The sequence below is a fragment of the Dasypus novemcinctus genome, chromosome 2, assembly GCF_030445035.2.
Source record: "Dasypus novemcinctus isolate mDasNov1 chromosome 2, mDasNov1.1.hap2, whole genome shotgun sequence".
NCBI lineage: Eukaryota > Metazoa > Chordata > Mammalia > Cingulata > Dasypodidae > Dasypus > Dasypus novemcinctus.
The window spans coordinates 6,604,106-6,627,008 of record NC_080674.1 but is presented as its reverse complement, the minus strand read 5'-3'; the positions used below and the strand labels follow the sequence as shown (position 1 = coordinate 6,627,008).

The window sequence follows — 22,903 nt, the reverse complement described above, 5'->3', positions numbered from 1 at the left end:
ACACCCTGATGAAATCTGGGTGCAGGGCACACATGTCATCTCCCGACAGTGGACAGGGACATGGGGAGGCAGCCACAGCTTGCTGGGGGAATGGGGTCCTGGGCCCCTGGGGTGCTCCAGGACTTGCCTGCTCCGCTGGCATCTGGGCCACCGTTTCCAGGACTGGGTCAAGTGAGGTTGTCCAGGAAACCTCAATGCTGGGTTCTGAGTCATGGGTGAAATCCAGAGGGAAGTGGGAAATCCCCAGGAAAGGGGAGAGAAGTGGGTGGGGTGGATGTTCTCGAGGAAGCCCCAAGGGCCTCCATGTATCTGGGGGTAAGTCTGGGAAATGGGAGGGAGTCCCAGGGAAGAGGGGGGGACACCCTGAGAAAGGCCTGGCGTGCTGCAGCAGGGCGTCTGAACAGGAGAGGAGGAGGTGCAGGAGAAGTGCGGGGGGAGGGGAAGGTGCGGGGGAGAGGGAGGAGGTGCGGGGGAGGAGGGAGGTGCGGGAGAGGTGCGAGGGGAGGGGGGAAGGTGTGGGAGAAGTGCGGTGTGGGAGCAGGTGAGGGCAAGAAGGGAGAGTCAGGTGCGGACCAGGGAGAGGAACGGAGGCCGAGCCTGCGGTGACCCGCTGTGAGCTGCTGTAACCTGTCACTTTAAAGTACGAGTTAGCACCTGTACAGACCAAATCCGATTCCCAGAAAGCGTTCCAGAAGCACACACGTTCCTTCTGCGGGGCTGCGCCTTACTTGGTCGCATCCCCAACTTTGGGGCTCAGAGATCAGAAGCCAGGAAGCATCCAGACGTTTCTGTCCACTGAGCCGCCTGGGTCGCCCGCCCCGGCCTAGCTCTGCTGGGGTCAGCCCTGGGAGCACCTGGAGGCACAGAACGCACACCTGGCCCAGACCTGCCTGACCTCACGAGGCTGCCGTGCTGGCCCAGGGTGGGTGCCAGCCCCACCCGCAGCGCCCCTCTGCACCCTTCCTCGGCCCGCCTCCCCTCTCTTCTCATCGCCCCTGGGGTGCCACACGCACCCCAGGGAGGTGGCCAGGTGGAGCCTGGCCTGGTGCTTGTCCCGCCATCAGCTCCGCCCGGGCGCCCCCTTCCCACCTTGGGCAGCTTTGCTCCTTAGCCCTTAGTCAGAGGAGAGGAAATAGGTTCACACCCATCAGCTTTGTGTCTAGCTGCTCCGGAGGTTTGCAACCAAGAGGGCGCGCGGCTGCTGTGATGCTCCAAGTCTCAGTGGTCTCGCCTGGGAAGCCTCCGGCCAGCAGGGGGCGCTGGAGCAGGAGCGCCGCCACGTGGCTAGGGCCTCGCAGAGGCTCCCGGGTTCCCACCGCCTAGGGCGGGACGACTCCCGCAGCTCCAGGTGGGTCAGGGCGGGTTTCCTGTGGAGGTGGGAGCGGGGCAGAAGCCGGGGAAGCTCAGGGAGGCAGAGGCCGGCCAGGCGCCTCCACTGTGGAGGGACAGGAGCCCGGCGCTCGGCGGCTCTCTCTGCAGGAGCACGCCGCCTCGGCTGTTTCCGGTGCTCACCCCCCACAGCGGGACACCGCAAGCTTCTGGCGCCTGCGAATGTGGCAGCCGCTCTCTACTTGCACATCGTTAAAAAGCAGACGTCGGGAGCTGGGGAAAGCCGGCTGCGTTCCTAAATTGTTCATCGCAACTGAATCTTCTATAGAACCTGAGAATAGTGTTTTCAGGCAAAAGTTCAATTCTGTTCCATTGACACAGATCTTTTTTCCAGCAAGCTGCCATTCTGGCTGCCCCGAGGGTTTTGAGGATCCGACTGGGGCAGGTTTTCACCTTAGAGAGAAATCCCCTCATCCTCAGGCCACTGGGTCCTGAAAGGAACAGGAACTGCACTGGCTTTGGGGAGTAAAGAGCAAGATACATGTGAACCAAGTAAAGTAGCGGAAGCACAGCTAGGCGGACATGGCACTCTGATGTGAGTTAAATTTTTCCATTTTCAACTTCAATTTTGAGGGCTATAGAAAAGCAGTTAATTTGTATTCACAGAGCCCAAAGAAGTACAATTCTTTTTCATAGTAACTCAATTTCAAGTCATGATACCTCAAATTTATTATTTTACAATGTTCAGTTATCAAATTAAAATTATTAAAATTCAATTACCATTAAAAAGCTCTCAGTTTTGAAAAATAATTTATGATTTTTTTCTTATTGGTAGGAAATCCTAGGAATTTTCATCCCTACCCCACTCCCAACATATGACCATTACAAACTAATATGAGTAATTATCATAAAGCATTGTCTCTATTCTCATTTATCTTAGAATGAATATTAATTTTTCTTTGCAACAGTAACAAATTCTGATAGTAAAAATTTACTCATATATATGAGAATTATCAAAAAATTTCAAAACTTTTAATGCATGATAATTCAAAATTATAGCTGAACTGAGAGAAATAGAATAAAGTTCTAAAATGAGAAAGCAAGAAATTTTTCCTTCTATTGGTCATTTTATTAATTCAACGAGTATTTATTTAGTATTACCCACAAGAAGCTGGTTAGCAAAAATCTAACGTTAACTTAGTACACATAAAATCTCAGTTCTGAGGCCCTCCAGTAAATTCATTTCAAAATAGGGGATTACAAAAAAAAAAGTCTAAAATCTGTTTAATTATTAAAAATTTAAAGCTCTGGGAAAATGAATGAAAAGTACTCTGTAAATAAAAGCATTTCATTGCTGAATGATCCAGTCTCAGCTATAATCTAGCAAACAGGAACAAAGGATGCTTAACTAAAGTCATAAAATACATTAAAGAAGACTTTTCAACAACTAGGGCTGGAACAATTGGGCATCCATATGCAAAAAAAAAAAAATGATTCTAGCAAACAGGAACAAAGGATGCTTAACTAAAGTCATAAAATACATTAAAGAAGACTTTTCAACAACTAGGGCTGGAACAATTGGGCATCCATATGCAAAAAAAAAAAAAATGATTCTCAACCTATATCTCACAACATATACAAAAATTAACTAAAAATGGATCATAGACCTAAAAGTAAAACATAAAACTATAAGACATCCAAGAGAAAGCATAGGAGAAAATCTTCATGACCTTGGGTTAGGCAAAGATTTCTTAGCTCTGACACCAATAGCACAATTTAGCAAAGAAAAAAACTGATGCATTTGACTTCAGAAAAAATGAAAACTTCCACTCTTCAAAAGGTACTGTTAATAAAATGAAAATTCAACCCATGGACTGGAAGAAAGTATTTGCAAAACATATATCTGATAAAGGACTTGTATCCAGAGTATACATAGAAATCTCAAATCCCAGAAGAAAACTATTAACCCAATAATATATGTACAAAAGGTTTGGACACACTTCTCCAAAGAAGAGATACAGTTGGCAAATAAGCACATGAAAATATGCTCAACATCAATAGTCATAGGGGAAATGCATATTAAAACCACGATGAGATGACACACATACACAAACTGACAATACTAAGTGCTTGGTATTGCTGGTGGGAATCCATACTGGTATAGCCACTCTGGAAAACTATTTTGGCAGTTTCTTCAAAAGTTAAATATATATTTACTATATGAGCCAGAAATCCCACTCTTAAGAATTTACCCAAGGCAAATGAAACTTATGTTCACACAATGTTTATAGTGACTTTACCTATAAGGGTCAAAAACTGGAAACAACCCCAATGTCCTTTGACTGGTAAGTGAATGAACACTATGGTACATGCATACAATGGAATACTAAGCAATAAAGCACACAGTGACATGGTGAATTTCAAATGCACTGGGCTAAGTGAAAGAAATCAATAATGTATGAGTACCTTTAAATGACATTCTGAAATAGGCAAATTTATATAGAAAGAAAACAACTCAGTGGTTGCCAAGGGCTAGATGTGGCAGGTCTTGACTCAAAAAGGGCATGAGAGAAATTTTGGTTCGGAACTCTTCCATATCTTAAATATGATGGTGTTACATGACTTTATGCTTTTGTCAAAACTTATAGAACTATACACAAAAGAGGATGAATTTTATTGCATGTAAATTATACATCAATAAACCTGACTACATCAATAATTCATAAGTGCAAATAATATCCAGAGCAAAACAAACTACATTTCATGCTTTATAGGTGTTTTGGAAAAATAACTATATGATAGAGTAGTATCAATCAACATTGCATGATTCTGTTAACTCAATATTATCAGTTATAAACTAGAAATCTAATCAGTAATATTTTTTCTTACATATTTCAGAACACAATCCTCCCATAATTCATAGCATTTTGATGTTGGTGGATAAAGAATCAGCATTTAGGCTGGACAAGAATGCAACAATCAAGGTGATGGTTTTGGATGTTCAGGATTAGGCATGACTCTGAATGCTGTTTAAGGCATCTAAATGAGATAATAAATATAAAAGAATTTATATAAATTCTGGTTAAAGCCAAGTGGCAGCTTAGAAATCTACCTCCTATCCAGAGGTTTTTGTGTTTTTTTTTTCAAAAAAATCTTACCTTTCTTCTCAACTTCATTCTTTTCCTTTACTTATCTCTCTTCTTGATTGTTTCTCTTTATCTGAAGATACCTTAACACTGCCTTCAGACTTAAGGATATTTTTGCTAGGTATTGAATTCTGAATTGACAGTATTGTTGGGTTTTCTTCTTTTCAGCACTTTGTCAGTCACAATCTACTGTCTTCTAACCTTCATAGTTTCTGATGAAAAGTCCACAGTAATTCAAGTCATTGTTCTCTGGCTGCCTGCATGATTTTCTCCTTATTTTCAGCAATTTGACTATGATGTCTGTATTAGCCAAAAAGGGTGATAATGCAAAGAACCAGAAATCAGTTGGCTTTTATAAAGGGTATTTATCTGGGGTAAAAGCTTATACTTACAAAGCCCTAAAGAGTCCAACTCAAGGTACCATAAGAGGTACTTCCTCACAGAAAATCTGTAGCCACATGTTAAAGCAAGATGGCAGGCAAAGTCTGTGAGGGTTCAGCCTTCCTCTTTCCTTTTAAAGCTCTGTGGTCCCAGCTTCTTCCAATCTCAGCTGTAGGTTGGCATAATGTTCATCTCTCTTCCTCTGGGGCTCACTTCTTTCCAGGCTCAGCTGCTCTGGTCTCTTTATAAGGCCAGCTGTAAACTATCAAACAAATGGCTCATCTCTCTTCCCAGGGTCTCTGCCATGTCTATGGAGCTGTCTCTCTTCCTCTGTTCTTCTCCTGTGTATTTCTTCTGTGTATCGACTTCTCTGTGCCTCCTTGATTGAATGTCCATTTATATAGCTCACAGTGGGGAACAGTGACTCAAACTAAATTACCCTAATGACATGGCAGAATCAAAGCCCTAACCTTAACATAATTTAATCAAAGACATCTCAGCTGAATCTAATACAATCAAAAGGTCTCACACTGAAAAGAACAGACCAGTTTGCAAACATAATCTCTTTTTAGAATTCATAAATAATCTCAACTGCCACAATGTCCTAAGCACAGTTTTCTATTTATTTACGTATTCTACATATTTATCCTGTTTAGGTTTTGCTGAATTTCTTGAATCTATAAAGTTATGTCTATCACTAAATTTGGGGAATTTTCAGCCATTATATATTGAAATGTTTTCTTTTTCTGCTTCATTCTCTTGCTCCTCTTTTTCTAAGACTCCATTAACAAACACTGATATTGTCCCATATGTCCCTGATAATCGGTTCTTCTCTCTCTCTCTCTCTCTCTCTCTCTCTCTCTCTCTCTCTCTCTCTCTCTCTCTCTTTTCTTCAGCTCTGTCTTCAAGGTCAATGACTCTTTCCTCAGTCATCTCCTTTCTGCTACTAAGCCCATCCAGTAAATTTTTTATTTCAGATAATGTATTTTTTGGTTGTAAAATTTCCAATGTTTTGAAAATGTATGTTCTACATCTCTATTGAGAGAGTCTATCTTTTCCTTCATTGCAAGCATATTTTTCTTTACCTCACTGAGTAATAATAGTGGCTTTAAAGTTCTCATCTGAAAATTCCAACTTCTGAGTCATCTTTAGGCTGGCCTCTATTGATTGTCTTTTCCCTTAAAAATGGGCCACATTTTCCTGATTTTTCATGTGTTCAGGGTTTTGGATTATATTCTGGATCTTGTGGATGTTCTGTTGTGGCGACTCTGGTTTCTATAATAATCCTCTGAAATGTGTTGTTGTAACATGCATTCAACTTGGTTAGACTCAAACAGAAAACTGTATCACCATCAGTGAGTTCAATTCAGGTCTCTAGCCTTCAGCTGCAAACTATTAAGTCTTCCCCATAGGTATTTGCTGCAGAGGGCAGCCAGAAACTTAGAGTTTACCCACAGAACTAGGGCCCCCCCTTCCTTAACGACTGCTATTCTGGGAATCCACCTTCAGTTTCCAGCAACACTGGCCAACTACAGCTCTTCTCTCTGGCTCTTCAGACCAGAAAAATGCTCATTTTCTATCAGCACCACTGCCACTCCACATCATACCATCTCCACACTCTCCTTCCAAGTCAAAGCCACAGGAATAGGGAACATGCCCCATGCCGTCCCTCCATCCAAGTTTCAACTCCCCTATACAACATGCCTGCCTTTGTTCACTCTCCAGAGCTTTTAGAAACTCACTATATTTTGTCCAGAATTGTGGTCATGATCTGATAAGGGCTGACTCTGCCAAACTGGACATGAAGCCCCTTGGTTCATTCCCTCACTTTCCCTTCCTCTTCCTGCCCTTTTCTCTTGACCCATATCTTCTTTCCTGCTCTTTTCATTTATTTATCTTTACTTAATTAGGGCCTTTTCTTCATTTCTCTTTGATGTCTTCTCCTTTCACTTCTTTTCACCTTCATTGCTGTATTCAAGCATACTATTTGTTAATGTTCTCAACAAAGCAGGATAGCTATACCCTAAACTGGCACCTCAATTCTTTCAACCCAGTTAAAACAATTCTCCCAAGAATTAACCATTTACAGTGGTTATTCCCCAAGAGATGGTCTGTAGCCAAAATGCATGAATGCTTTCTTTGGCAGTGTGAGGTGGTGAGTTCCCTGAAGGCCCTGCACAAGCTTGTTGACAGCTTCCAGCTGACGGCAGGACACAAAGGCTCTCTTCCCTACAGCCACAGTGACTGGATCCATTTCCATAAGGTAAGGTACAGCTCACAGCTGCCTCCACTTGCCATGGTCTCATGGGATTTTCCTTATGCAGATGTGTTCTCCAAATTTGGAAAGGGCATCATCACCCAGAATTTCATGTCTGCCCTAGTCACCATTCAAGTAGGTAATCATGATGTGGTCAGCTTGAGCCCTGGGCTGGGGAAGGTAATGATGTGCTCATGAAATGCTCCCATCTGATGCCCCAAATCTCATACTTAGCAACACCATAGCAGATTTTTATAACCATGAGGTTAGTTTAAATCTAGGAACTCAAAACCAATTATTTCACCTTCTAACAGAATTTACCTGTTGCTGTCTCCTTCTTCTAACATTGTGACAGAAACTAGAACCCTTCACCATGAACTGCAAAGAGGCCATTGTTTTCCTACAAAATTCAGTCTTCTCCCTAGACACACACAAAACCCTGAATACAGCACAGGTAAGTTCACATTCATTGTATTTTATTTGACAGGTAGGTGGAGACATAAAGATTTAGTAAAACTTGAAAATAAGTTTTGGGTTTCACCATCATCTGTAGCAGAGATTTTCAAACCCTTTTTGATTTCTAGAATCCTTCTGATTAACAAAAGACTGCAAGACTACTTCTTCCTATTTGTCATGAAAAAAAAATTCCACCCCACCCAGAAGGAAAAAAAAATACCACTACACTAATGATATGCCAATAAGGCATGAGTATTGGAAATGAGTAATTCAAGCAAGACACAGAAAGAGATTGCCTGTGAGGATCACAGCAGCCTCAAGATGGGGCCACGTGGCCAGAAGGCTTCCCAGGGATGTCTGGGTGTCTTGGTATGCTCAAAGTCATTGGAAGGAATGTACCAGAAATGGGTTAGCTCTTATAATGGGAATGTATTAGGTTAAAAGCTTACAGTTTGGGAAGCAGTTGTTGAGCACCTGTTTCCCATGTATGAGGTCCCAGGTTCAATCCCCTACTTCCAAAAAAAAAAAAGCTTACAGTTCTGAGGCTGTGAAAGTGTCCAAGTCAAGGCACCATCAGAGATGCTGTCTCAACAGAGGTTGGCTTCCTGTGATCCTGGGCTCCTGCCATGAGGCGAGACACAATGGTGGCTGTGCAGGTCTGGCTCCACCTCCTGCTCCAGGCTCACTCTTCCCCACCCTCAGCTGTGGACATGCAGGCACATGGCTCACCTCTCCCCTCTCCTCCCAGGCCTCGTCTCCTCCAGCCTCTTGGGTTTCTCTGTCTCTGTTCTCTGTGTGTCTCTGCTTTCAGTCCTCTGTTTGTAAAGGACTCCAGCAAGAGGCCCAAGACCCACCCTGGGTCACCTTCACTGAAGTGATCCAATCAAAGCCCCAGCTGATTCCCATCCAGTCAAAGGGTCCCACACCCACAGGAATGGACCAGCTCTGAGAACATGATTTTTTCAAGTTGGAGGGAGACACAAATGTCCATCAGCAAGTACGTGGGTAAACAATTTGTAGTATATTTCTACTATAGAATAAAAAGGAACAAAAACTAAAAAATAACAAAAATTTTAAAAAAACAAATTTTAAAAAAGGAACAAACTACTTTTATATGAAGCAACATGGATGGATCTCAAAAAAATATGCACAATGAAAAACAGGTGCAAAAGAATACATGCTGATGTTCCATTACTACAATGTTCTGCAATGGGCAAAACACTCATCTATAGATGCAGAAAGCAAACCAGTGGTTGCCTGAGGCCAGGGTGGGACCCCTTGCAAAGGGGCACACAAAACTCTCGGGGGTGATGGAAATGGTCTGACTGTTGACTGTGGCAGGGTATACATGGTGTGCACATCTGTCGATCTAAAATGGTGCATTTTACTGCATATAAATTACACCTCAATAAAGTTGATTTAAGAACATGATCTTTTCTGGGGTCCATGAAAAGCTTTAAACTGTCACACCAGGGCTCTGTAGGTAAGACCCCAGTGTCCTGGTCTAAACATAAGTTCTCCTCCTGCTGCCAAGTCTTAAGGATTCTTATCTTTCCTGCCTTTGAACTTCACCTGACTCACCTTCCCTTTCAGGAGAGCATCTGGAACTTCCCACCTTCCAGCTGAAACTGGAGGTCTTGAATGTGGGGGCAACACACTGCCAGGCTGCTGCTTGCGGACCAGAGGAAGGGCTTCTCCTTGGAGCAGCAGGGCATGTGCACCTTTCTCTCCCTCCAAGCAGGAAGTCCCCTAGTTAATCAGCAAACACTGGAGCAGATGGCGCTTATGCTGGAAGATGCGCTACTTGTCAGCCTCGGTGGGGAGGGGGGCGCCGACCTGGCAGTGCTCAGGAGAGAGGAGCTGGTGCCAGGGAGGACTTCTGGTGAGCGCACTGTGTTTGGGAGAGCAGTGTTCTCCCTGGGAGTCCAGCCCCTGTTCCTCCCAGCAAAAGTACTCCCACTCGGAAGCAGAGCTTATCTCTACTCACATAGTCCAAAGAAAAATAGGCAAATGCCTAGAGCGCTCACGTGGGAGAAAAGTTAAAACTCACCATAATGGGAACTCACAAGTCGGTGGTCATCACGTGGTTCCTTGCCGCCTGACACCCAAGTGGCTCCATCCTGGGAAGCTGCAGTCTGCCCCCCTCCCCACCCCAGTCACTGTCCAACTTTTGGCTTCGCTGTGGGCTCCCTCCTGGGGCCCCTTCCTTCCGGCACAAGTGAACTAAGAGTGCCACCCCCTTCAACTGGGCTGTCACCAGCAGCACACGCCTGGTGGCTCCTTGGGTGGCACGGTGACCAGGGCCAGTCTCAAAGCTACCTTCGCTTTCCAGAGACTTGATGGATGGCTGAGATGATCAGGGACAGCTAAAGTGATCATGGACAGTGGAGGTAATCGAGGCCATGTGATCTGTGATAGCTTAAGATCAGGGATGGCTGAGGTGATCTTGGATGGCTATATTGGTCATGGATGGCTGAGGTGATAGAGGATAGCTGAGATGATCAAGGAGAGCCAGATGACCAGGGTTGGCTGAAGTGTTTGGGGACAACCAGATGATCAGGGATGGCTGAGGTGATCATGAACAGCTGATGTGATTGGGTGGTAGGGGTGGCTGAGGTGATTAGGGAAGGTTGAGGTGATCTTGGAAGGTTGAGGTTGTCTGGGGCAGCTTAGGTGATCATGGACCACAGAGGTAATTGAGGCCTACCTTACTCTTAAGCCCCAAAGCAGAGCCTTTACAGATAAACAGAGATGGCAAGAAGAAAATTTCAACAAGAGAGTTAGGCAGAACTTACATTTATTGTGTCTACAGAGTCAAGGAGCCAAGGTCAGTCTAAAGTGACTCAGACTCAACTCCCTGAGCTGCAGTTTCACTCTTGCTGAAATGCCTAAGTTTCTATTTAGCATCTGCTTTGATTATGTCCTAACTTTTGTGCATATAGATGAACACACATAGCTGCTTATATAATTGTATGATTAGTATGGTTGAGAAATCTTGCTTGCACATACACTGCATGATCAGGAAAAAGGTGGATAAGCTCTGCCCAGGGTGGGGATTTTACTATGGTAATTAAGCAAGTTCAGATAAGGACAACTAGGGGTTTCTTCTGTGCAGGTCCAATGAACCGGTTGAAGCTGGTTTTCATACGTCGCTGCTCTAGCAAGATGTTCTTAACCACAAGTTTCAGCACCTGACACCATATGGGGGTTGTATCTCATCATCATTTGATTTACATCTGATTTTGTCCCTCTGAATTTTAGCAATGGTAAAGAGAAGGAACAAACAAGAATAAGGCAGTTAGAACATCCATCCATCAACATGGTCAGAAGTAGCTGTAGTATCAGGGATAGCTGAGGTAATCAGGCATGGCTAAGGTGAACATGGACATCTGAGGTGATTGTTAACAGTGGAGATGATCAGAGACTTCTTAGGACAATAGGAACAACCACATGATCAGGGATGACCAAGGTAATCGGGGATGACTGAGGTGATGTGCACAGCTAAGGTGATGGTGGACAGCTGAGGTGATGGGGATGGGATGGCTGAGGTGATGGGGATGGTTGAGGTGATGGGGATGGCTGAGGTGATGTGCACAGCTAAGGTGATGGTTGACAGCTTAGGTGATGGTGGACAGCTGAGGTGATGGGGATGGTTGAGGTGATGGGGATGGCTGAGGTGATGGTGGATGGTCGAGGTGATGGGGATGGTTAAGGTGATGGGAATAGCTGAGGTGGTGTGCACAGCTGAGGTGATGGTGGACAGCTGAGGTGATGGTGGATAGCTGAGGTGATGGTGATGGCTGAGGTGATGGTGCACAGCTGAGGTGATGGGGATGGCTAAGGTGATGGTGGATGGCTGAGATGATGGGGACGGCTGAGATGATGGGGACGGCTGAGGTGATGGGGACAGCTGAGGTGATGGAGATGGCTAAGGTGATGGGGATAACTGAGGTGATAGGGATGGCTGAGGTGATGGTGGACAGCTGAGGTGATGGTGGACAGCTGAGGTGATGGTGCACGGCTGAGGTGATGGGGACAGCTGAGGTGATGGGGACAGCTGAGGTGATTGGACGGCTGAGGTGATGGTGGACAGCTGAGGTGATGGGGATGGCTGAAATGATGGTGGACAGCTGAGGTGATGGTGGATGGCTGAGGTGATGGGGACGGCTGAGGTGATGGTGGATGGCTGAGGTGATGTGCACAGCTGAGGTGATGGTGCACAGCTAAGGTGATGGGGACAGCTGGGGTGATGGGGATGGCTGAGGTGATGGTGGACAGCTGAGATGATGGGGATGGCTGAGGTGATGTGGACCTCTGAGGTTCTCGGGGATGGCTTAGGTGGTCATTAGGTGATCTAGGTGATGATGAACAGCTGAGGTGATCAGGGATGGTTGAGGTGATCATGGACAGCTAAGGTGTTCAGGGCAACTGAGATGATTGTGAATGATCAAAGTGATCATAGATGGCTGAGGTGATCAAGAGTGTATTTCTGGCTGGAGCTCACTGCCCTGCATATTTTTGTCTCCTCTCAACTACCTGTGATGGCATGGACAAGTTGGTATTATCAGAATCCATGAGAGGTGCCCCATCCACTGAGGAGATGGAGAGCAATGACACATCTTTATTTCTAACTTATGAACAGTGTCCACCTTGCATTTCTACTAAGCTTATCTAGAAGGTTTCCAGAGTAGTACAATCGAAAGCTACACAGGAGCATCAAGGTTCCCCTGCTGAGTGCTAAGGTGAGGGGATGCATTTAGGAAGTTGATTGCCTTTGCCCTAGTGTTGGATTTAGCCTCTGGGGATAAGTCACTCTTGCTGCCCATTCACAGGACATGGACACAACCAACACCAGACATAGTTCCAGCTGTGGAGGTGCCACAGAAACACTGAGCATGTCAGTCCCAGAAAGGGGGTACATCCTTCTCAGCCATCAAGGTTAAGAGGAGAGATTGGTTTTGGTTAAGAGCTTTGTATTAAACCAACAACATTACACCTGAAATCCCCAAAACCTTCTGATAGTTGTCTCAAAAGGGTGTGCCTTGTCACTTGAACAACATCTTATTAATGAGAGATAGTCATTGTTTCCTAATGATAAATGGTCTATTTGGTCCACATCCTTAGACTATACCCCAAGTGCCAGAATTTGAAATTCTAAATTTGATTTTGTCTCTGAATATTTAAAAAGGACAATTGGCTTTTCATTACTTTTGGTTGAGACTTCAGTGTCTACTCTCTTTACCTCTGGTCGGCAGGTTCAGTCATTAGCACTTCTGAGCACTGGTGCTCCAGGTGTCCAAACATCTGGAAGGTGCTCACTACTCAGAAGCAACTGAGTGTTTGTGAAATCTGTAGTGCAAGCATGAAAAAGGACAAGTTCTCCAGTTCTGCTGCAACTGGGATGTAGCAGCAGCACTTCTCCTCACAGGTATATTTCCCTCCTTAATTGCTTTTAATTTTTTCCCAATTTAAAAAGCAAACAATGGCAGGAAAAAATATGCCAAGCCCCCCTCTTTGCCAATAGGATTGAATTATTTAAGAAAGATACTGATAGAATGCTATCAAATAAGGGAGAAAAGCAGTGCTTCTTGTTTAGAAGAAACAGTGCCTCCAGTTCACTAACAAGCCTCCTTTTGGTGCCCCGGATAGATTTCCTCTGAAAGTGCAACTGAACGGTGCTGTCCACAGTGTAAAGCGACATAGCACACTTGTTCCCCAGCCCAGCAGGAGCTCGGGTCTGTGCTAGGGCAGGGCCTTGCCCTCCAGGTTCAGGGGCTGGCCAGTGCACCACGAGGGGCTGGGGACCCGCATCGAGCCAGCTCACAAAGGACCAGCTGCCAACCCAAGCCCCATATTGGTTTGCGGCAGACCGTGTAACTAATGTGGATGCCCCATGTGGGTTTATGCTGTCCTGGCACACTGTTCTGCATGTGGAGGGGTGATCATGCCATGCACCTGACTGTGCGCCCTGCTACCCTCTCAGCCACTGATGACTTCCTGCCTCCCTCTGGGCTCTGCCAGCACAGGGATTCACATGGAGTGAGACCTGGGGTCTCTGCTGAGGGGCCCACACCCTGGAGGGTTGGGGAAGCTGGGACAACTGGATGGTGGTGTCGGGGGACCCGCCCACAGGGCCTGGCCTGCAGCTCCCTCCTGACCTTCGCCGACAGCATCTGGCAAGCCCCATCTCCCACCCAGCCATCGCCACCCCCCAGCCTCAGGCACAGACGGCCCTGGGACCAGCCCCCGATAACACCTGTGATCACAGGCCAGGTGTGGCTTCATGTAAAGCTGACTTTCCAGAAAGGCCTCCTGGGTGGGTGAGCAGTAGACGTGGGTCAGAATCCCACGTGCTCACATGAATCTCTAACAGGCTTCTTAGAGAGGCCTCGCTGTCCCCCATGTTCAAATCTTCTGATACAGCTGCTCCTGAACTGCAGAGCCTGGGCATGAGCTGTCTCCTCAGAGAGCCCTGGGGACTCCAGCTCCAGCCTCTCCTTCAGGTTCCACAGAGACCCTTTATCTAGAAAGAGCAATATACTGCCATAAATGACATAAATATTTCAGGCAATGTTTCTTTCTAAATTACATCCTTCCTCTTATTTTTCATATTTCCTTATCACTGTACAATAAAGGAGGAATCAAGTAACTATGACAATGGACTTTCTTGAAATTATTCATTTCTAAATAGGAATTCTAATTTAAGATTCTTTTATATTGTGCATCCCACATTTGCAAAACATACCTCCTTCTGTATGTAATCATGTTTATTCCTCTGGCTTGTTCGCGTCTACTTGTGTCTCTGGACGAGGTACATGCAACTTCTAATAAAATGTGTTTTTGAAGCCCAGAGCCAGGCCACAAGCTGGTGTGTGGCTGTGTGTCCACTCAGCCTCTGTGTCTTCCAGCAGCCACCTGCGGCACGTCCTGCCTGAGATGGTCTCCACGGAGAAGGTGTACATTAGATCCTTAGGATATGTCATCAACAACTATTTTCCAGAAATGAACAGGACGGACCTGCCCAAGACCTGCAGGGAAAGCAGAAAGTAGTTTTCAGGAACTTGGAGAAGCTCTAAGACTCCCTTCCATCACTTCCTCCAAGAGCTAGAGAGCTGCCGCCCCCTGGGCATGGCCACGTGTTCCCGCAGCTCCTAAGTCCCTCCTGGGAGGGGTGGCTGAGCTCCCTCAGGGCTCCTGGCCTGAGGTCCAGGCTCCCAGGGGCGGGGTGAGTGTAGCAGCAACATTTCACCCTCAGGGGAGTCCATGGGTCTCACGTGTCCACGACCTGGATGTTTACATCCCACCGACTTGGAGGCTGCAGGGTTAGGAAGCGCCTTCCTGACCATGCATGAATACCAGTATGTAGGCCACCAGGACAGATGCACCTCAGGCCGACACACGGGCCTCTCACAGATGTGCCACGGGCCCAATGTGCCTGGCCCCTCACAGGCAGGGTCACCCAGCAGCCTCGCACAGAGCCACAGCGTGGGGGCGTTTAACCCCTATGGCCCATGAGGCAGGGTCCCTGGCACCATCTCCACGTCAGGCTCATTGGCCAACAGCCATTCCCAAACACCAGTTTGCCGGGGACCTGTTCCTGGAATTTGATTCTGAGGGAATCCTGCTCCCTTATCTGTCCCTTCAGATCCACTTACCTGTGGCTCCATTTACCTTTGGATGAAATTCAGAGCCACCTTGCCAAGGTCTGAGAATAACCTTGTTAGGATCTTGATGGGGAATGTGTTGAATGTATACATTAAAGAGAGCCGCCCCTCTGTGGAACAGAGCACTGCGCCTTCTGGAACCACAGGTGTCCCAGGGAACAGGGGGCTCGTCAATCCTGGCACATCATCTGGTTTGGACTGATGGTGTAGGGGTTACGGAGCATTTTCACTGACAGTAATACACTCAAGGAGTTGTTTTGAAATATTTCATACATTCTTCTATTTAGAGCTCAGAATGAAAGAAATGGAGTCTGTGAGGAAAGGCAACAAACCGTTCATGGGCATCAAGCTCAGCAATGCAGCCATAAGTGACCAGACTGTTGATTCCATGATGAAGGGGGCAGGTAAAGGTGTGAGACTCACTCACCCATGGGCCCACAGGCCCCAAGGTCAGGCCCCAGAGTGTGGAGCTTGGCCTTGTGGGCCCAAGTGGCAGGTCTGGTGGGTGCTGGCCACAGGGGAGGGCCTGGCCCATTTCCAGATCACTTCCAATCTCATTTTTGAACTAGACTGTGCTTCTGAAGTAGAAGCAAGACTAACTTGCTTATTTGTCCATTTCCAGAGTCATGGTCACTGGCCTCCAAAGTGGTGTCCTTCTTTGAATGTGCCCCCCCTTCAGGAGGCCCCACCCCACCATCTCAGACAGCAGCATCCTCCATCCTAGGTTGCTGAGCCTGCATGTGCACTCCAGCTCAGCCCCCCTGGGCTGCCAAGCCCTGTGCTCTGCCCCGGCCACATGACGTCAGAGCCCATATCGAGGAGGACGAGCCAGAACAGGAGGCCGGCAGCCAGCCTCCATGGAGTGAGTGAGCCAAGCACTAATGGAGAGCAGGAAGCACTCCAGCCCCTGCTGGGTGGTGGGTGCTGGGGCAATACATTTGCAGCGCCACAAATTGTGTTCATTTATATACTTCCAAAAGTTTTGCAAACAAATTTTTCTTTTTCTTTTACTTAAGAGAAGAATATCTTCCACTTCACTTCCACCCAAGAAGGAGTAACAGGGACCAGATTTACAACCAAAAGTACTAGCCAAACAACAGATTTGAAGACACACAGCATTAGGCAACAAAGGATATTGATCTTTGAGGACAGGAAACAAATGATGTAAGTCATGTAATTTCCCCAGACTTGTGCCTGGAGAGTCCCCAGTCCTCAGTGCAGGGAGAGGAAACCCAAGAGGAGTCCAACAGACTCCTTAAGTTGAGGAGACAGAGCCAAGAGTCCAGGCAGACCAAGGCAGCTGGAGTTTGCAGAACAGAGTACCAAAGAAGAGAAACCTGCACAGAGAGGACTGACCACAGTCCCCTCCACAATCCAGGAAATTATTGACCTGAGGCTGGGGAAAAACACTCAAAAGAACTAGATAACAGTTCCCAGCACTTATGAAAGGCTAGGAATAGTGCCTGTTTCTACCCACCAGACTGGAAAAACACGTATTAGTGGGACATTGGGTAGAATACTCAAAGATCTTGCTTCAAGAGTTGGGAATAAGTAGCCCTAACCTGAGCACTGCACCTGACCACCTACAAAATCATAAACACAAGACCCTGGAGGATTAAGTTGTTTGCTAGTAAGTTAATTGCATCCCAGAACAAAGTTCAAGAAGGTATGAAGGAATTTAAAAATATCCTATAACCTAGATAAAATTCATAAAGTCTGACTTGCAAACACAGATCGTCAGGCATATCAAGAAGCAGGAAAACATAAACTTTACTGAGGAGAATAAGTAACCAAATAAAACCAACCCAGAATGGACACAGATGTTAGAATTATCAATCATGATGGACGTTAAAACAGTTATATCTATATTCCAAATGCTGCAAAGTTAAGCGAAGTCATTGAAGATATAAAAAAGACCCAGACTGAACTTACAGAACTAGAAACGACAACATAAAAAATGAGAAATACACTGAGATTAACAGAAGATTAGTTTTGGCAGAAGAAAATATTAGTACACTTGATGGCCTATCAACAGAAACTATCCAAAATGAAACACAGAAATATAAAGAATCCAGAAAAGTTAAAATAGCATCAGTGAACTATAGGGCAGCCTATCATACATTTAATTGGTGTCCCCAAGGCAGGGAAACAACAAAGGATTTGAAGAAATCATGGCAGAATATTTTTCAAATTTGATGAAAACTATCAACCCACACAAATTAAAGAAGCTCAAGGTATCTCAAGCACAAGAATTATGAAGAAAATTATACCAAGGCAAATCATAATTAAATTGATCAAAACCAGTGATAAAAGAAAATCTTAAGAGCAGCTATAGAAAAACCACATGAAATATACAGAGGAACAAAAATAAACATGACAGCAGATTTCTTAACTGACAGCAACACAAGCGATGAGGTGATGGGGCAACTTCTTCAAACTACCAAAAACAAAACAAAAAACCCTTAAAAAAATATAATTCCATACCTGACAAAAACATCTTTCAAATATGATGGGAAGAGGATTGTGGGAAGGAGAAGGAGGAGGAGGAGGATGCTCAAGGAATCAGCCGCCCCTCCCCCCATCCCCAGCACCACGAAAACTGGCAGGAACAGTCAGAGTAAATTATTTTGGAACTCTGGAATCTAGTGGAGCTCTGCACAGCACCGAGTGAAGAGAGGGAGGAGGAGGCTGGTAAATTGTGGCAAATATCAGTAAACGTCACCCTCCTTGCAGTAGCTACCACTCTCCATTCCCCACCACATGGGAGGCAGCAGTGGGGGCTGCAACCTGGGCTCCTGGTGCAGCTTGCAGGGGCCAAGGTGGGCTATAAGGACCAAGTCCTCAAAAGTCCTGGGGTGTGTGGTTTGATCTCTGATCACTGCTTTAGATCCCTGGGGGGCAACCCTGAGGGTGGTCACTGTTTCAAAACCCCTCAGGCAAAAGAAGCTGAAGAGTTTTAAAGAGGTCATATCTTTATTTCTTTATCTTTTCTCTTTACGTTCCCCATTTGGAAGCAAAAATATTTTGGAAAAGTCATGAATTGACAATTTTAACCTAAACAGCAACAATAGCTAGCAATCCAGAGGAGTGGGAGAATTAGATTCTCAGAGTTATAGCAACACAATGCTCACTAAGACTGTCCAGTTGTCAACAAAAAATTACAAAACACACAGAGGAACATGTAAATATGGCCCATTCACAGTAAAATTAGAAATTGCCAGAAAATATCCCTGAGGAAGCTTATACATTGAATCAGTTAGTCAAAGACCTTAAATCATCTCTGTTAATTATGTTATTGAGCTAAAGGAATCCATATAGAAAGAACTAAAGGAAATTAGGAAAATATTGGCTGAACAAAATAAAGAGATAGATATTATGAAAAGTGACCAAACAAAAATTTTGGAGCTGCACAGCATAATAATTGATACAAAAAACTCATTAGAGGGAAGCGGATTTGGCCTAATGGATAGGGCATCCATCTACCACATGGGAGGTCCAAGGGCCTCCTGACCCATGTGATGAGCTGGCCCAAGTGCAGTGCTGATGCACACAAGAAGTGCCGTGCCACACAATGATGTCCCCACATAGAGGAGCCCAGTGTGCAAGGAGTGTGCCCTGTAAGTGTGTCCAGTGTGAAAAAAGTGCAGCCTGCCCAGGAATGGTGCCACACACACAGAGAATTGATGCTGCAAGATGATGCAACAAAAAGAGACACAGATTCTGGGTGTCACTGACAAGAATACAAGCAGACACAGAAGAACACACAGTGAATGAACACAGAGGACAGACAACTGAGGGGCAGGGAGCAGTGAAGGGGAGAGAAATAAAAAATAAATCTTTAAAAAAAAACCTCATTAGACAGATTCAACAGAAGATTGGAACAGGCAGGAGAAAGGATCAGCAAAGCATGAAGATAAGATAATTGAAAGTATACAATGTGAGGAGCAGAAAGGAAAAAATCTGAAGAAAAATGAACAGAACCTGAGGGACACCATCAAGCATCCCGACATTTGCATTATTGGAGTTTCACAATGGCATGAGAGAGAAAGAAAGGAGGAGAAAAAGTATTTGAAGAAATAATGGCTCAAAACTTCCCAAATATGATGTAAGGCATGACTATACACATCTAGGAAGCTCAACAAATGATAAGCAGGATAAACTCTAGGAAATCTACACCAAGTCACATTATGGTGAAATTGTCAAAATCCAAAGGCAGAGGAGTTTGAAAGCAGCAAGAGAGGAGTCACTTCATCCATAAGATTAGCAGCAATTGCTCATCAAACCATGGAGGCAGGAAGACTGTTGGGATTGCATATTTAAAGACTTTATATGAAAACTCAACCAAGACTTCTATACCCAGCAAAGTTATCCTTCAAAAATTAAACGGAAATTAAGACACTTACAGAAAAAGCAAAAGCTGAAAGAGTTCAAGTTGACTAATCTTTACACAAGAAGAAATGGAAAATATCAACAGGCTTATAATGAGTAAAGAGTCAGAATCAGTAATTAAAAACCTTCCATCAACAAAAAGTTCAGGACTGGATGGTTTCACTGCTCAATTCTAACATTTAAAGAAGATTTAACACCAATTCTTCTCAAACTCTCCCAAAAATATAGAAAAGGAGGGAACATTTTCTACCTTATTCTATGAGGCCAGCATTACCCTAATAACAAAGCCAGATAAAGACAGCACAAGAAAAAATATATACAGGCCCATATCCCTTATGACTATGGATGCAATTACCCCCAACAAAATACTGGCAAAAAAGAATCCAACAGCATTTTAAAAGGATAATATGTATGACCAAGTGGGACATATTCCAGGGATGCAATGGAGGTTCAAAATAAGAAAAACAATCAATAAAATATTCCACATTTATAAAATGAAGGAAAAATAACATGATCATGCAGAAAGTGCATATGAAAAAAAGTCAACATATGATCAGGATAAGAACACTTAGAAAACTGGCAATGGAAGGGAACTTTCTCAACAGGATAAAGTACATTTATGAAAAGTCCATAGCAAATACCATACTCAAAGATATAAGACTGAAACCTTTCCCCCTAAGATCAGAAACAAAACAAGAATGCCTGTTCCCACCACTGTTATCCAACATTGCACTAAAAGGTCTCGCACGAGCAACCAGGCAAGAGAAAGAAATACAAGGCATCTGAATTGGGAAGGAAGAAGTCAAATTATCCCTCTTCATGAACAGCATGATCTTATATGTAGAAAATCCCCCCAAAAAACACAAGAAAGTTACTAGAACTACCAATAAACAAATTCAACAAAGTTGTAGGGTACAAGATAAGCACACAGAAGTTAGTACAGTTTCTATATCCTTGAAATGAACAATCTGAAAATGAAATCTAGAAAACAATTCAATTTATAATAACATCTAAAAGAATAAAATACCTGGGAATAAATTTAACCAAGGACCTGAAAGACATGTACACTGAAAACTACAAAACATTGCTGAAAGAAATAAAAGAAGACATAAATAAGTGGAATGACATTCCAAGTTCATGGATTGGAAGGCTTAATTTTGTTAAAATGTCAACATGTATATACCTACCAAATTCCAGCAGCCTTTTTTGCAGAAATGGAAAAGCTGATCCTCAAATTCATATGGAATTGCAAGGGGACCCAAATAGTCAAAACAATCCTGAAAAAGAATAACAAAGTTAGAGAACTCATACTTTCTTATTTCAAAACTTACTACAAAGTGACATTAATTACAACAGTTTGGTACTGGCATAAGGATATACATATAGACCAATGGAATAGAATTGAGAGTCCAGAGACAAAACCACACATTTATGGGCAGGTGATTTTTGACAAGGGTACCAAGACCACAAATGGTGCTAGGACCAGTGGAAATCCACAAATAAAATAATGAACATGTACCCGTACCTCTCACCATGTACAAAAATTAATTCAAAATGGATCAACAACCCAAACATAAGAGCTAATACTCTAAAACTCTTATAGGAGTTTAGGACCTTGTAGTAGGCAATGGACTTTTAGATTTTCCAGCAAAAGCACAAGTAACAAAACAAAAGAACAAAAATAAAAAGGTAATTCATCAAAATTAAAAACTTTTGTGCATCAAAGGATATTGTCAACAAAGTGAAAAAGACAACCTACATAATGGGAGAAAATATTTGGAGAACACAGATCTGGTAAGGATTTACTATCCAGAATATATTAAAAACTTCTACAACTCAAGAACGAAAATACAAACAACCCAATTAAAAAATGGGCCAGAGATTTGTGTAGACATTTCTCTAAAGAAGATTCTCAGTTGGCCAATAAGTTTATGAAAAGGTGCTCAACATTATTAACATTAGAGAAATGCAAATTAAAACTACAAGATACCACTTCACACACTAAGATTTTTAAAAATGAAAATACAAGTGTTGGTAAAGATGAGGAGAAATAGGAGCCCTTGTACATTGTTGGTGCCAATGTAAGATGGTCCAGTCACTGTGGAAAACTTAACTGTTCCTCAGAAACTTAAACATAGATTTACCAAATGATCCAGCAACTCCACTCCCAGCTATATATCCAAAAGAAGGCAAGAGAACAGTTATTCGCATGCCAATGTTCACAGCACCACTAATCACAATAGCTAAAACCTATTGTCCATCAACAGATGGATGGATAAGCAAAATGTGATATAGCCATACAATGGTAATATTTTTTCAACCATAAAAAGAAATGCAGTGCTGGTACATGCTTCAATATGGATGAGCTTTGAAGACATCATATTAAGTGAAATAGACCAGACATAAAAGGACAAATATTTGTATGATGTAGCTCAGTGGTTGAGCACCTGTTTCCCATGTACAAGGTCCTGGGTTGAAACTCTGGTACCTCCAAAAAAAAAAAAAAAAGAAAAGATGGAAACAGATATATCATGTTAATACTAGTCAAAAGCCAATTAGAGTGACTCTATTAATGTCAAGGCAAAGATTATTACCAGGGATAATAAAGGTCATTTCCAATGATAAAGGGATCAATTAATCAAGAATGCCAAACAATCCTAAATGTGTTATGCACTTACTAACAAAGTTTCAAAGTACATGAAGCAAAAACTCATAGAATTGCAAGGAGAACTAGGCAAATCACAATTATAGTCAGAGATTTTAGTACTTTTTCAAGAATTAGTGAAGCAGTAAATAGGTAATCAGCAAGAATATAATAGAGCAATACTATCAACCAGCTTGATCTAATTGACATTTATAGGACACTCCATCCAGCCACAGTAGAATATACAATCTTTTCAATTGTACATGCAGTATTTACTAAGATGGAACACATTCTGCACCATAAAACAAGTCTCAATAAATTTAAAAAGATTCAAGTCACTCAAACTATGTTCTCTGGTTTGAGATGTAGCTCAGTGGTTGAGCATGTATTTCACATGTATGAGGTCTACTTTACAAAGCATTGTGTTAGAAGTTCTGACCAGTACAATCAAACAAGAAAAAGAAATAAAAGGCAACCAGATTGAAATGAGGAAGTAAAACTCTCTTTATTTTCAGAAATTATGATGATCTATGTAAAGAATCCAATGTAATCTATAAAAAAGTTACTAAAACTTATCAGTGAGTTTACAAGATAAAAGATTAATGTGCAAAAAACATACGCATAGGGAAGGGCTGTG

General features: G+C 43.7%; 2 long non-coding RNA genes across 3 annotated transcripts; one reads left to right on the top strand and one right to left on the bottom strand.

The window, feature by feature from the left end:
• The first annotated feature begins 7,005 nt into the window (after window positions 1-7,005).
• Window positions 7,006-9,233, top strand: LOC139436280 (uncharacterized). The gene is made up of 3 exons (XR_011645434.1): window positions 7,006-7,119; window positions 7,469-7,567; window positions 9,163-9,233. It is a non-coding gene; the product is annotated as an uncharacterized lncRNA (long non-coding RNA).
• On the bottom strand, window positions 7,569-22,103 carry LOC139436279 (uncharacterized). Of its 2 annotated transcripts, XR_011645432.1 has the most exons (4): window positions 22,070-22,103; window positions 20,810-20,899; window positions 14,315-14,597; window positions 7,569-14,092 (listed from the first exon to the last, which is right to left on the bottom strand). It is a non-coding gene; the product is annotated as an uncharacterized lncRNA (long non-coding RNA). The 2 variants fall into 2 exon arrangements; XR_011645430.1 differs by lacking the exon at window positions 22,070-22,103 and having other exon boundaries at window positions 20,810-21,263.
• Window positions 22,104-22,903: the final 800 nt, after the last annotated feature.